Source organism: Myotis myotis, unplaced genomic scaffold (genome assembly GCF_014108235.1).
Source record: "Myotis myotis isolate mMyoMyo1 unplaced genomic scaffold, mMyoMyo1.p scaffold_m19_p_13, whole genome shotgun sequence".
NCBI lineage: Eukaryota > Metazoa > Chordata > Mammalia > Chiroptera > Vespertilionidae > Myotis > Myotis myotis.
In genome coordinates this window covers 15,068,605-15,083,152 of record NW_023416317.1, presented here as the reverse complement: position 1 = coordinate 15,083,152, position 14,548 = coordinate 15,068,605, and the positions used below count along the sequence as shown (strand labels likewise).

The following is a 14,548-nucleotide window of genomic DNA, read 5'->3' as shown; positions in this document are numbered from 1 at the left end:
CTAGCTTTGGTGTTTGGAAAAGTATAGAAGCATCTCCTCTTAAGAGCTACCTTCTGGAAGGATGCAGCCACATCTTAAAGGTGATTCAAGTAAAAGTGGTGGAAGAGCAGAGCAATGGACAAGCTCATGGACACAGAAACTTAGGTAGTTTCCTACTTCTTCCCACTGTGCCTCACAACCTGTGGTCACCTTCTTTTATTTTCCAATAAAGGGCACTTGTGGATCCTGAAAATAATTAAGAGCAAAATCTTTTTGCAAATTACAACATGGGAAGTAGACTTCTGACATTTAAAATATTTTGCTGTAAACAAACTAAAGTACAAATTCTGTTTGGGGGGGAAGGTTAAGAGTTTCTTAACTTTTCTTTTACTCTTCAACCTAACTTCATCTTTTACTATTTAACCTTACATAAATCAGGGGGGAAAATCCAGTTATAGAAAAGGTTCAACAATTAAAATCATTCGGCAGTGGTACTTTTTAAAAACAGTTCAAAGGGCCTTCCAAGGCAATGTCTGCTTAAATAATTGTCTGATAGTAAAATAAAGCCAATGACTTCTATGACTTCCTAGTTTCTGATAGATTTTGAAGATCCTCCATATTCTGAAGTGGACACAGTTCACAACTGTTTGTTTTATAAAATATCATCCATTTTACTAGCTGGCTTACCACAAAGGAACCAGAGTCGGGTGACTTATTCTTTTCATCTACTCCCCTTTTCCTTCAAACCACACACACGTATTACACACATCTGGTTGTAACCACAAGACAGTTATTCTTATGCTGCCATCTATTATCATTATTCTAAACAAATTCCTTAAATGCTTGCTAACCCTCTTCCTACGTCCAATCTATAAGCTGATAGGAACAGAGCAAGAAAAATATGCTATTTTATTCCTTAATTTTTTTTATGAAACAACATCATAAAAACCCCAGGGGAACCCAGGGTTGGCAAGCTCCAAGACAATCATGAATTTTACCTCCAGGAGCCCTACCAGGTTCCTACAGTGAAGATGAGGGAAAATTCCTTGGTTCTTCCCTCAGGGGCCTGGGGAAAGTAGTCATTTAACAACACTCCCAGAGCTTTCCGTTCTTAACAGGTCTTCCCTCAAAGGAAACCTAACTAACTGAGGAAAGGGAAATACCCAATTCCTGCTCCCTCTAGCCTTCCTACCTCTCCTAAGGGGGAAGATAAAACAAGGTTGATAAGCACAGCCCAGGGCACAGTCTCACTAATGGACTGATTACTAAGTAATAACTTTAGACAAATTTTGATTAGATGCTAAATACAGTCCTTTCCAGTTTTCCAAGTACTTTCAAGTATATTTTCTCACTGCAGAGGAGGTAATTAGGGCGTTGGGAGGTGATTAGGCCATGAGGGTGGGCCACTCATTAATGGGATTAGTGCCCTGATAAAAGAGACTCCAGAGAGCTCTCTTTGCCATGTGAGGCTACAATAGGAGAATGGCCATCAGCAACCTGGAAGGCAGCAGGCGCTGGAATGTGACCATGTTGACACCCAGATCTTGGACTTCTAGCCTCCATAACTGTGAGAAATAAATCTCTATTGTTTATAAATAATCAGTCTATGATATTCTGTTATAGCAGCCTGAACTGACTAAGACACCTTTAAAAGTATAATTGCCCTCCTAGGAATCATAACCAAGAGGATAATTAGAGAGCCTCTTTTATTTTGAGAGAGAGGAAGAGAGAGAGAGAGAGAGAGAGAGAGAGAGAGAGAGAGAGAGAGAGAGAGGAAAAGAAATGGGGAAAAAAAAAACACCCAACAATATGGACATTGCATTTTCCATTTACTTGGCCTTAATCATAAGAATATGGTACTTTTGACCCAAGAAATGAATCCTTTGGAGAAAGCTATATACTCATTTCTCACTGAAAAGTTAAAACTTTTAGTCCATGCTTCCAGATCCTTGTCCAGTATCCAACACGTGGTCCCACTTGGTGCACACATAGTAGCCCCTCGCAGATAAGAAAAGATCAGTTCACTGGACACGTGAGCAAATTGTCAGGGATGGTTCGTTAAACTCTTATGCTCTCTCCTCTATTGCTGGTAAGAATGTAAACCAAAATGACCTCTCAAAGGGCAGAGCGGCCATCTGGATCTAGAGAATTAAATGCGTGTCTTCCCTTTGATCTCCTAGGAATGGAGCCCAAGGAAGCCATCCAAAAGGTAGACAGTTCATTCTTTGCATTTCCCATGTTAGTAAAGTTTAGCAAACAACTTAATGTGTGATGCTGGAGGAATGGTCGACTATGAAGCAGAGAATATAAAAATTCTAACGTATATTTCTTTGCAAGGGAAAATGTCCATGATGAAACGCTAAATAAAAAGCCAGATTCAAAACTGTATAAACAGTATTAAACCAATGTGTCTAAATATAATAATTATATAAATTATTTTACCTTTACATATATGCATATAAAGACTATAAAGATATACTCCAAAATGCTAACTAACTAAGATGCTACCTCTGGCTATTAGAATTATTTTTTTGTTTTCTTCTTTATACTTTATCTCTTCCAAATGAATATATATTTTTTTTCATCAGAAGAAAAGAAATTTTTTCAATGAATAGATTTTTTAAATCTATATTCACCTTTTAGGAAATTGATTTGCAATATCTATAATATTCAAATCATCCCAGGGAAGTGCCAATTCATTAAAACACAACAAAACAGAAAATTCTAAAGATTAAACACACTCCAAAATATAACTCCAGTCACGTTCAGGAGGCTTTTCCTTACATTTAACCCATTCCCTCCCAGTGTAATTTATGCCCATTTAACTTGCTTTGTGATCTTGGTATTTGCTTTGAATACCTACGGTGTAGTATGGTATAGTGTCTGACATAGGAATCACTCAATACATGTTTATTTAATCTCAAGTGCAACCATCCAGTGGGGTATGGGAGCCATGTTTCATTATTCCCTCAAATGTTCTTGTCCCCCTTCTTCTAGCAACTGTTCCCCTTTGGCTAACTCATGTTCCCTCCTCCTGGCTCAGATGGGGCTATTGGTCATTTACAGCCCCTTCCCCCTCCCTGATTCCTGGCTAGACAGAGACTATTCAGGGAGCAGGGATATGGGCCAAGCAGGGTCAAAGTCCTTCCCTAAAAATCAATCCGATGATATCGGGAAGAGAAGTACAAACATCCTCCCAGTGCACCACAGAAGCCAGGTGTGAGAAGGGGCATCAAGCATCTGGGGACTACCTTCTCCAGCCACACGGAGGAGGCCGTGTCTGCAGGGTGACTAAAGAAAGCCAACAGGCAGAGGGAAGAGGGCATGAATGAAGAGAGACAAGGCAAGGGCTGGAGAATGATACCACAGGCCAGGAGAAGCACAGACCAATGAAGGCACAGAGAAGGTCCTGAAGCCATGAGACCACAATTTTAGCCCTGATGACCCCATCCCTGCCATTTAGCTTTCATTCTATTCGTCCCAGCTATAGTGGGACAATAAATTCCCATTTATCTTAGGCCAGTGGTCAGCAAACTCATTAGTCAACAGAGCCAAATATCAACAGTACAACGATTGAAATTTCTTTTGAGAGCCAAATTTTTAAAACTTAAACTATATAGGTAGGTACATTGTTATTAACTTAATTAGGGTACTCCTAAGGCTTAGGAAGAGCCACACTCAAGGGGCCAAAGAGCCGCATGTGCTAATATTGTGGCCCCACCCCATAAAAAGAAACAGAATTTCCGGAGGATGAGGCCCAGAAATCAGGATTTTAAAAAAAGATTCCCAGGTGATTCTAATGGTCAGCCAAGGTTGAGAACCACTGCCTAACCCAGCCATGGGCAAACTACGGCCCGAGGATCCGGCCTGTTTGAAATGAATAAAACTATTGAAATAAAAGACCGTACCCTTTTATGTAATGATGTTTACTTTGAATTTATATTAGTTCACACAAACACTCCATCCATGCTTTTGCTCCGGCCCTCCGGTCCATTTAAGAACCCATTGTGGCCCTCGAGTCAAAAAGTTTGCCCGCCCCTGGAGTGATGGCGAACCTATGACACGCATGTCAGAGGTGACACGCGAACTCATTTTTTTGGTTGATTTTTCTTTGTTAAATGATATTTAAATATATAAAATAAATATCAAAAATATAAATCTTTGTTTTACTATGGTTGCAAATATCAAAAAATGTCTATATGGCACGGCAACAGAGTTAAGTTAGGGTTTTTCAAAATGCTGACACGCCGAGCTCAAAAGGTTCTCCATCACTGGCCTAACCTAATGGAGCTTTGTAAATTAGAAGGCAATTTCTCACAGAAAACAGATTGAGAACTAAAATTACATATTAAAAATCCAGATCAATCGGGCAGCCAACCAAAAAGCCATTTAAACAATAATTAGAAGCTGAATTCATTTAAGTTAGGGCTTACTTGAAAGCTATAGCTGGGAATAGGAAACAAAGCTCCGCATGTGTACTCCACTGTGAGCCATGCTTCCATTCATTCATTCACCAAAATAGCAAACACATGAGGTATGCAGCTGTGTGCCAAGCATGGAAGACCAGGGAATAAACAGGGTGGGTGGGCCTGCCCCCATGCAGCTTACAGTCTACAAGAAAAAGCAAAACAATCCACAAGAACTTTTTTTTAAAGTAACAGAAGTATCTACTTCAGCTGGTAGGTAGTTCAAGCAAGTACATTGAAGCTGGCTCTGAGGGGGAAGAAATGCTAATTGGACACAAAAAAGGTGAGAGAAGAGCATCCCAGACAGAAAAAACACCAAGTGCAAAATCCCTGGGGAGAGGAGTAGGGTGTGTTAAAGGTACACAGAGAAGTCTGAGAAGTCCTCCTAGTGCAGGTGGGGAAAGCCTGGACTCTGGGAGCCAGGGAAGCTGGGCTTGAATCCCAGCTCTGCCTGGCATTTACTAGCTGTGTGACCCTGAGCAAGTTACTTGACCTCTCTGTGCTTCCTATTTAAAATAGGAATAATACTTTGTATAAAATGGGTTTATTAGAATAGTGCCTGGTACACGGAAAAGTGTTTATTGATTATTGCCATTGGAACACAGAGATAAGGGGAGAGTAGCATGAGGCTAGGGAAGGGCAGCTGGGGCCAATCACACAGGGCCTTGGTGAGAAGACGTATATGCCAGTGGTTCTCAACCTTGGAATCTTTTTAAAATCCTGATTTCTGGGCCTCATCCTCCGGAAATTCTGTTTCTTTGTGACTAATGTTGTGGCCCCACCCCATAACAAAGAAACAGAATTTCCGGAGGATGGGGCCCAGAAATCAGGATTTTAAAAAGATTCCCGGGTAATTCTAATGTGCAGCCAAGGTTGAGAACCACTGGTATATGCAGACATTTTAAAAAGGCCTTTTTTAAAGATCCCATTGGCTGTAATAAGGGCGACTGATGGGGGTGTGGTAGTGAATGTAGAAGTGCCAGCTGGCCATTGAGAAAGCTTCTGCGGTGGGTGGCTGAAGAGGAAGAAAAGGTCAATGTAAACAGTGCCGAAGCCATGGAAGAGGTTGACCTGACATCATTACTCTATATGTGTAAGATTTCAGCTGTGTCACCAATAAAAAAGCTTAAACAGGAAAGCCAAACACTGACCCAGTGATCATTCATTACTTTGATTTCCTATTAGAAAAACAGAAGGATATTCTATAACCTCAGAATTTTAATGGGGGCACGGGAGATACTATAGTCCAGGCATAGTCAGTGACACTTTGAATGGATGAATACTTGAGGCAAAGGCTCAGCACAACGACCAGCTAAGCCTGACCTAACGGGGCATAAACCAAAAGGACTAAAGAGATGCTTCAAGCTCCCAGATAACCCATTTTTTTCCAGGTTTCTTTCCTTCGGGAAAAAAGAATCTTTCTTTAAATGAATGGCTGCCAACAGGTCTGACCCACATCGGCAGCAGGAAGGCACCTGTTCACTGTGCCAAACCACAGTTCCCACGCTCTGCCGACCAGGTAAACCCAGCCTCTCCGCAAAGAGGTAAGAGCACAGGTTTGGGAGTCAAGGAGCTCAGACCCAGGTTTAGGTCCTGGCTCTAGCACACGCTGGTTATGTGACCCTGAGTAAGTTACCTAACCTCTCTCTATCCTCAGGGTCCGCATCTGGAAAGCAATTGAACCTGTCTCCACAGTGGTTTCGAGCAAGATTTGATATACTATTTATAAAGCACATCACACAGATTCTCATACAGAGTAAGCACTCAGTAACCATTGTGATTATTATACATCTTTTGTTCCTGCAATGCCACCAAAACTGGGGATTAGAAGAGGCAGAGAAAGAAAACACTGCTGGTATATTGGTCACCTGTTTTGGGAAAGTGGCATATGGACTAATAGTGAAGATACACCTACCCCATGCCCGGTACTTCCACTCCTAAGTGTACACCCAACTGAAGTGCACCCAGGTACACCAAGAGACAAGAATGAGAGAGCTCACAGGAGTATCACTCATAATAGCCCAAAACTGGAAACCCAAATGTCTATCAACAGTAGAATGGAAAACTAAATGATGAAATGATGGTATATATATATATATATATATATATATATATATATAGAGAGAGAGAGAGAGAGAGAGAGAGAGAGAGAGAGAGAGAGAGAGAGACAGAGAGACAGAGAGAGACAGAGAGAGAGAGAGAGAGAAGTAATACGCAAATTAGGTCATGATAAGGGTCACTACCAGCTCAGGAGGAGGGGTCAGGCTCTGCCCCAAGCCTGAGAGTAACACACAGGCACAGCCCAGAGCTGAAGAGAACAACCCCGCAGGGGGATCCGGGCTCCAGCCCCGCGGCTGTGTTGCTAGGCTGCTGGGGCCGGAGCCAGCGGAGACACAAGCCCTCAGAAGATGGCCCTGATTGGGCCGGTCCCTATGATGCCCACTGTAGCCAGCAAACTGGCTGATCAGGGGTTAGGGCTCGCAGCCCCTCCCTGCTGCTGGCCTGCCCCTGATCGGACTCTCCCATCCTGATCAAGAGCAGGGCACACAGAGCCTGGACCCTTCCTGGCAGCCCCCAGTCCGTGGGGTTGAGAATTCTGATGGCCTTGCCCAGAGAGTAGAGGCACCTGATGGGCAGGGACAGGGACCACAGGCCTCCAGGGAGCACCGCAGAGTTGGCAAGGAGAGGACAGGGCCTGCGAAGGGGAAGGAGGCTAAGTCAGCCCACATCAGCCCAGAATCCAGCCCTTCCCCTCCAGAGGCAGCAAGGCCTAAACCCAGAACCCCAGCCTGAATCGGAAGAGCCCTAGGGAGGCTTCAGGAAGCTCTATGCAAAGCTGCGCATTGAGAACTAGAGACTTCGTGAGGCCCTGACCCAGACCACGCAGTGGCTGGAGCAGCTCAAGGTGGAGCTAGAGCACGCCACGTGAAGGCAGGAGCATTTTACAGAGAGGCTGGCCCACCTGGAGCTGGCGAGATTTGAGCGCAGGGCCCTGGAGTGCAAGGCTGGAAGAGGAGCTGAAGGGCCTGTCCAACCTCCGGGCTGACAACAAGCGCCTCAAGGAGGAGAACATAGCCCTGATCCGCGTCTTCATCAGCAAACTGTCCAAGTGACCCCAGAGGACTTGCCCCTACACCCGCATTTATACAGCTGCTTCTGCCACATGCACCCCTTCCCCTATGTGAACATGAGTGACAGGGCTGCTGGGGAGTCTCTGAGAAGCCATAACCTCCCCTTGGGACCTCCAGGCTGGGAGGGGAAGATAGAGCCCCCAGGAGCCAAGGGGGCCATCTGAGGCCAGGATGGAGACGGGAGGCTGAGCCAGGTAGGGGGACCGGGGCTGTAGGTAGGACCAGGAAGGAACCGAGGACGAGGAAGTGCCAGAACCAGTAGCCAGGACCAGAGTGGCCACCCAGAGGTCCCCTTTCACGTGTGCTGCGACCAGTCACCCCTCCAGCCCCTGAATGGGATCCGAGAATGTGCCAAGCATCCCACCATCCTGGGCCAGGTGGGCCTGTATATAGTGCCCATGTGCAATAGGGAGGGACATCTTTTATTTTTTGCTGCCCCCTCCCCAACACTGTCCTGGGCAGGGGGAGAAGGTATTTTTGAGACATAGCACAGGCACCATAAATAAAAGTTCGTGAAGTTGTCACAAAAAAAAAAAAAAGAGCGGGCTGGCCGGCCAAACACCCCCTCCCTTCCCCCCCACCCCCCACCAGCCCCACCTCAATCAGCCTGCCCCATCACAATAGGCCCACAGCCCCTCCCTACTGCTGCCTGCCCCGGATCGCAACCCCCACCCCAACAGGGGGCAGGGCTGGGCAGCCCACCTCCTGCAGCCCCTCCCCAGGCTGGCCCCACTCCTGGTCCCCTCACACCAATAGGGGGAAGGACCGGCCAGCCAATCTCCTGTAGCCCCTCCCCCTGCCCAGTCCCAGCCCAGATCAGCCCCCCCCCCGCCCCCCCCCCCGCCCCATCAGGGGCAGGGCTGGCTGGCCAACCACCCATGGCTCCTCCCCCAAGCTGCTGGCCCCTGACTGGCACCCCCCACCCCATTTGGGGGTGTGGCTAGCTGGCCCACCAACCACAGCCCCTCCCCATAGCCAGCCCTGCCCCCAACCAGTCCCCCAACCCTAATCAGGCTGGCAGGGGGGACATTTGGGGGTGATCAGGCCAACAGGGTTGGGGGGAGGCAGTTGAGGGCGATCAGGCTGGCAGTTGGGGGCAATCAGGCAGGCAGGCAGGTGAGCGGTTAGGAGCCACCGACTGCCGGTGTGGGATCAGGCGTAAACTGGCAGTCTGACATCCTCCGAGGGGTCCTGGATTGGAGAGGGTGCAGGCTGGGCTGAGGGAACCCCCCCTGCCCCACCCCCGCACGAATTTCATGCACCAGGCCTCTAGTATTTATATAAAAGAGTAACACATGGTGCCAAAAATGAAGAAACCATGGCTACAATCAACAAAAGGGATAACTCTCAAACCCAATGCTGAATGAAAGAAACCAGACACAAAAGAATATACTAGATTATTCCATTTGCATAAAGTCCAGAAAATGGGAAAATTAACTCTGGTGTTTAAGGATGCATACTCAGGTGGTACAAGAATAAAGCAAAGAGATTACCCTGAAGCCAGGGGAGTGATTGGCTGTGGAGGGAAGAGTGGGGTTGTGAGTGGGATGAAGAATGCAGGGGCTTCTAGGCTTCTGATTCTTGACCTGGATGATGGTCACATGTATGCTATATAGATTTGTTCAGCTGTACACGCTGGTTTTGTATAGTTCCTGTATGTATGCAATAATCTTCAATAGTTGAAGAACTAATCATTCTACCTGTTCCAGCTAATGCGTGCCTCTTTTCAACGAGTGTCAGGGGCTTGGGGAATGTGATCTCTGCAACTAGGAGCTTTCTGAACCCCCTGTCTGCTCAACTAAAATCCTAAGGGGGCTGACAGGCAGGGAGGGTGCAGGAGAGGTGAGGAGGTAGACCCACCACCTAGGACTGTCCTGAAAGAACTGTCTATGGGATATTCCCAGGGTCAGCCCTTGTCTTGTGCCACTTCTGACACATGAAAATGAAGGGCAGTGAATGAAGAGGCTTGTAATTGGCACCAGCAAGAAATAAAGAACACAAGGAGAAATGCCACAGGGACTATTCACTCAACATGTACAAAGTGCCAGGCCATAGTGACTGTTCCAGGGATGGGTATATGACACAAGCAGGGCCAATGTCCTTCCTAAAATCCATTCTCCTGAGGAGCCCTTTCCCCTGAGGCTGCCAACCTGCAGAATTAGTCAGGAGCTTCCGGAGACCACTCTCCGCAGCCACGTGGAGTGAGCCACATCTGCAAGTGGACAAAATAAGGCAGCCAGAGAGGGAAATAGGATTGAAAGTTGCAGAGAGGTGAGGCAAGGAGCTGAGAATGGTGCCTCGTGCCAAGAGGAACAGCGGCCAGCTGAGGCAGAGAGAGGGTTTGGAAACCTTGAGTGCCCGGTCCCACCACTGATGCCCTGATTTCGGCAGCCTGACCTCAATTCTGTCCTTACCTTCTGTGGTGAGATAATATGGGTCAGATTTTGTGCTCAATTCTAATAACACAAAGGTAAATAACATGCAGAACTTTCTCTTAAGGATATCACAGTTTAATTAGGAAAACAAACATTTCAACAGATTGTCAAACAGCATTATGAGAGTCTATGGAGGTGGCACATCTTAACCAGACTAGAGGAGGAGAGGGGAGGTTGAGGGAAAGATTTTGGAGGAAGTAAGCTTGGGCTGAGCCCTATGTAATGCTTTGGATTCATCGGGGGGAAAGTGAGGCGAAAGAGTGGTCTATGAAATGAGTGGGGATGGTGGGGCAGCTAGAACAGAGGGGAGCAAGAGGAGGAATGTGTGGGATGCTGAGAACACCTTGCTGGAGGGAGGTGTGGTGGTCAGGAGAAGCCAGGAAGGTGGGTCATAAAGGAGCCGAGATTCAATGAACAGAGTCTGGACTTCGTCAGGTAGGCAAAGGGGTCGGCCTTTTAAAAGCTTTAACCAGGGGAAAACAGGGTCCAATTTCCCTTTTAGAAAGGTCAAGGAGATGTGTCCTAAGGCCACTGTCTAACAGAAGAAATACATTCTCTCTCTCCTCTCCTCTAACTCCAACAGCCTGAATCTCCAAAACTTGAATCAGCCTACAAGTTTATTTCTTGCATTTGGCACTCTTCAGAATGTAAACAATGGGGACAGCTAATGCCACGAGCAGCAGACCAGCTGACCTGGAGACCGGTTCTAATCCTGCCCTGCCACTGCCAGGCCTTGTGAGCTAGGGCAGTGGTCGGCAAACTGCGGCTCGCGAGCCACATGCGGCTCTTTGGCCCCTTGAGTGTGGCTCTTCCACAAAATACCCACTTCTGCGCATGGGCCACAAAGTTTCAATCGCACTGCATGTGCGTGCCCACACGTGATATTTTGTGGAAGAGCCACACTCGAGGGGCCACAGAGCCGCATGTGGCTCGCAAGCCGCAGTTTGCCAACCACTGAGCTAGGGCAAGCCACCCAGGTGTTTGTGGCTATCTTCTCTGTGGGCAAAATGAGGATCAACAATGTCAGTCCTGCATGCCTCAGAGGGCTGTCGTGAGAATGATGAAGTGGGTCCAGAATCACATCCCCAACACCTTTGAATCTGCTGAAGGATTTTGGTAAAAAGTAGCATCCTATTGTAAAATAGCATTACAGAACCCATGTTATGCATTCTCTTGTTAATCAAAAGTATATTAATCCTACCATTTGGTAAATATCTACGTTTTATTTCAAATACATTAACAAGGCTTTCTCATTTGGGGCAATCTGTTTTGACTTTACTATGTTTTCTCTACTAAGGACATTAAGTATTATCACTAAGAAGATATATATTGATAGACACCTAATGTTTAGCTCAAAATGAAAGAAATTAAAACATGCTAAAATATGTTGAAAACACAAAACTTAATAAAATAGCACTGATACCCAGAAAAATTTTTCTGCAGGTAATAAAGCACTGGTACCTCAGCAGGGTATCAAAATCCCTTAGGAAGAATGAAGTATTTCCTGAAATTAGATAGCCATATTGCCTCTAAGATAAGGCTACACAAGCCTAGTGAGAGAATTATTGAGGTTTTGGGGTTTATTTAATCTAACTAATTTACCGAGGATATGTTTTGAGCATTTTAATTGCCTTGGGGAAAGTTTCCTCTTAATGGCATGCATATAGTCTGACAACTGCCCACAAGGTGGCACCAAACTCATGCCCAGAAGACAACCAAGGGCTATTTTTTAAATCCTAAAGCAGGCATTCCAAATACTCAACAGACAGCTTCCTTTATAGCTTAGCCTCAACCATGAGCCAGATTTATTTATATTAGCTTCTCCTATCTCTAGATGATGCAAAAGGTAAAACTTACTGCCGCCAACAAGAAAACTTTTAATGTAGACATACCTCCTCTCAAGATAGAACTGTTCTACTTCTGTGCAAAGTCTTCAACAGGGGAAAAAAAAGTAGTATATAAGACCTAAAAATAAATGTCCCATTTCTGGGGGGTAAAAATCCCGAAACTAATTTAACACACTGAATCACACCCAGAAGTTAGTCGCTCTTTCCTTGTTTTAAATTTTATTTAATTGAGCTTAGATGAGGCCATATAAATCTTTAAAGAACTGAATGTTATTTAAAAACTGAAACAAATCTGCAATTAATACTTAATATAACAGGTCATGGTTATTTTAAAAGGAAAAGATCTATTATTGGAGACCTTCTCCTTCCTACCTCCCCGCCCCCCCTCCACCCCTCACCCCAGCCTCTCCCATCTTACAAAGGCTGTTCTAAGGTGAACTGGTCTAGGCTGGCATGGCTCTCTGGGAACCGATAATGAAAGTCATTCTGGGAACAGGCACAATGTATCACGGTTGGGTGAGGGGATATTTCTGCCAATTAAAAACAGAATGTGCCGGCCCGAGCCCCTGGGAGCCAATGCTTCCATTTTGAAAAAGCAGAGGTTGTGATAGATGAATGAATCTCAAAGGGCCCAGCTTCCTGTTAGCATGAGAAGAGAGAGCTACCTGTTAGGAAGAAAAGTTTATCTGTTCCCATTTTCAACACCCACCACAGATAAGAGTGACCATCTGTGAAGGCTTGTGGCATGAGCTCATCAGCCTCTTAGGGAAAAAAGCTAAAAGAAAAGAACAAGGTAGTCCTGGCTGGTGTTTCTCGGTGGTTAGAGTGTCAGCCTGCAGACCGGAGGGTTGTGCATTTCATTCGTGGTCAAGGGCACATACCTCGGTTGCAGGTCTGATCCCTGGCCATGGTTGGGACACAGGAGGGAGGCAACCAATAGATGTGTCTCTCTCACATCGATGTCTCTCTTTCTCTTTTTTTTCTCTCTCTCTCTCCCTCACTCCCCCGACCCCCCAAAAAATATAACCTTGAGTGGGGATTTAAATATATATATAAGAAAAGAACAAAGTAGATGAATCTCATTCTCAGACCACCAAGTTACCTATAACCAAGCATCATCCCACTGGGCATGCCTGAGAAGGTTCCCTAATCCTATTAGCAATCCTGAATCATTTGTTCAGCCTCCAGGTCATTGCTCCACTAAGGAAACGCCCTTAATTGCAACCCCTTGGCTTCTATATAGTTGTGATTTCTGAAAATATAAGGCGAACTTCCTGTTCACTTATTTCTGTTTCCTAATTAAGGCATCACACATCCCTAGACCATGTGCAAGAGGTTTGTAATCTCAGGGACAAGACATTCAGGGAGGTTAGTAAAGGTGCCTCCTGTAGCCCCTGCTGCCCAGCAGGGCAGACACTCCCCCAGGCTGGCTGGGAGGCAGGGAGACAAAGGGAAGCCAGGATGTGGTTGCATTACCGATGCTCTTGGAGCTGCTCCCTTGTCACTCTGCATTCTGCAAATCTGCCGTGCCCACCCTGCCGCCAGCTTCTCCTCCACGTGAGGAGTAACAGAACTCCAGCTTCTCAAAACGCACCTCTCCTCCAAGCAGTCTAAGCTCGGGCAGCCTGGCAGATACTGGACCTCAAATGTCCCAGACCTTTTTAAAAATGCTTCAGAAGCCCTTTCTTACTTACCCTGACCTTTAAACCGAAAATACTGCTTACTGACATCACAGAAGTGAGGACAAATTCATGCAATGAAATGCTGTAATCACAAAAGCCAGTATCATTTCTCTTAATTCACTAAGCAATGTATGAAGTGTTAAGACTTTAACCAGGGAATGGCATAGAGTTTCAGCGTTGGAATCCATAATAAAAAATATCCCTAGTGATGCAGCTTTTCACTACCATTCACTAGACAATTGAGTTTCAAACTTTTCCCTCTCATGGCACACAGAAACTAATTACTAAAATTCTGCAGCACACCAATAAATATACTTTTTGATGATCTGAAAAAAAAAATAGGTACAATTTTGATTCATTCACACCGGATGGCTATTGTTGTGCTGGCTGTTGTCATTTTTTAATCTGGCAATCTAAGGGAAAAGAGGTTAGTGCCCCTGACTAAATGGTCAGGTATTGCATGTTTTAAAAATCCTTGGGGCACGCCGGTTGGAAATCGCTGCACTAGACACTTTCCCTATGCCAGCTACTGTGCTAAGCATGTGTCAGTTTCCATTTTAAAATGTATTTCATAACTGCAAACTTCCAAAGGACCCATGGCAAATCCATGAGTGTGCCCTTCTGTACCGTTCAACACACACACACACACACACACACACACACACACGCCACCAGGCTGGGACAAGCACCATCACAGACACAGAGATGAAGATGAAGCAGGGGACCTACCCCCTGGGAGGGAGGGGAGCCATGCTCGGCACCTGCAAGGAATGCACCAGGTACTGCCAAGAAGGAAGCAGTGACACACCCATGGATTCCAAACCCCACCTTCATTAGAACGGTCCTCAACTGAAGATAGAGGAATAAAATGGAATGCAAAATTGAACAGCGTGGAATAGAGAGAACTCATGTAGAATCTGAGAAATGTTCTCTAAGAGTATTCTCTTTTAGCTCAGCAAGGACAAATGAATTCTCTAAGAAAGGGGGTGTTTACACTGACGAAGTTTA

At 45.7% G+C, this 14,548-nt stretch overlaps 1 protein-coding gene across 6 annotated transcripts in view; it reads right to left on the bottom strand.

The window, feature by feature from the left end:
- ERC2 (ELKS/RAB6-interacting/CAST family member 2) overlaps window positions 1-14,548 on the bottom strand; it is an 880,873-nt gene that overhangs the window by 752,505 nt on the left and 113,820 nt on the right. The window lies entirely within an intron of this gene.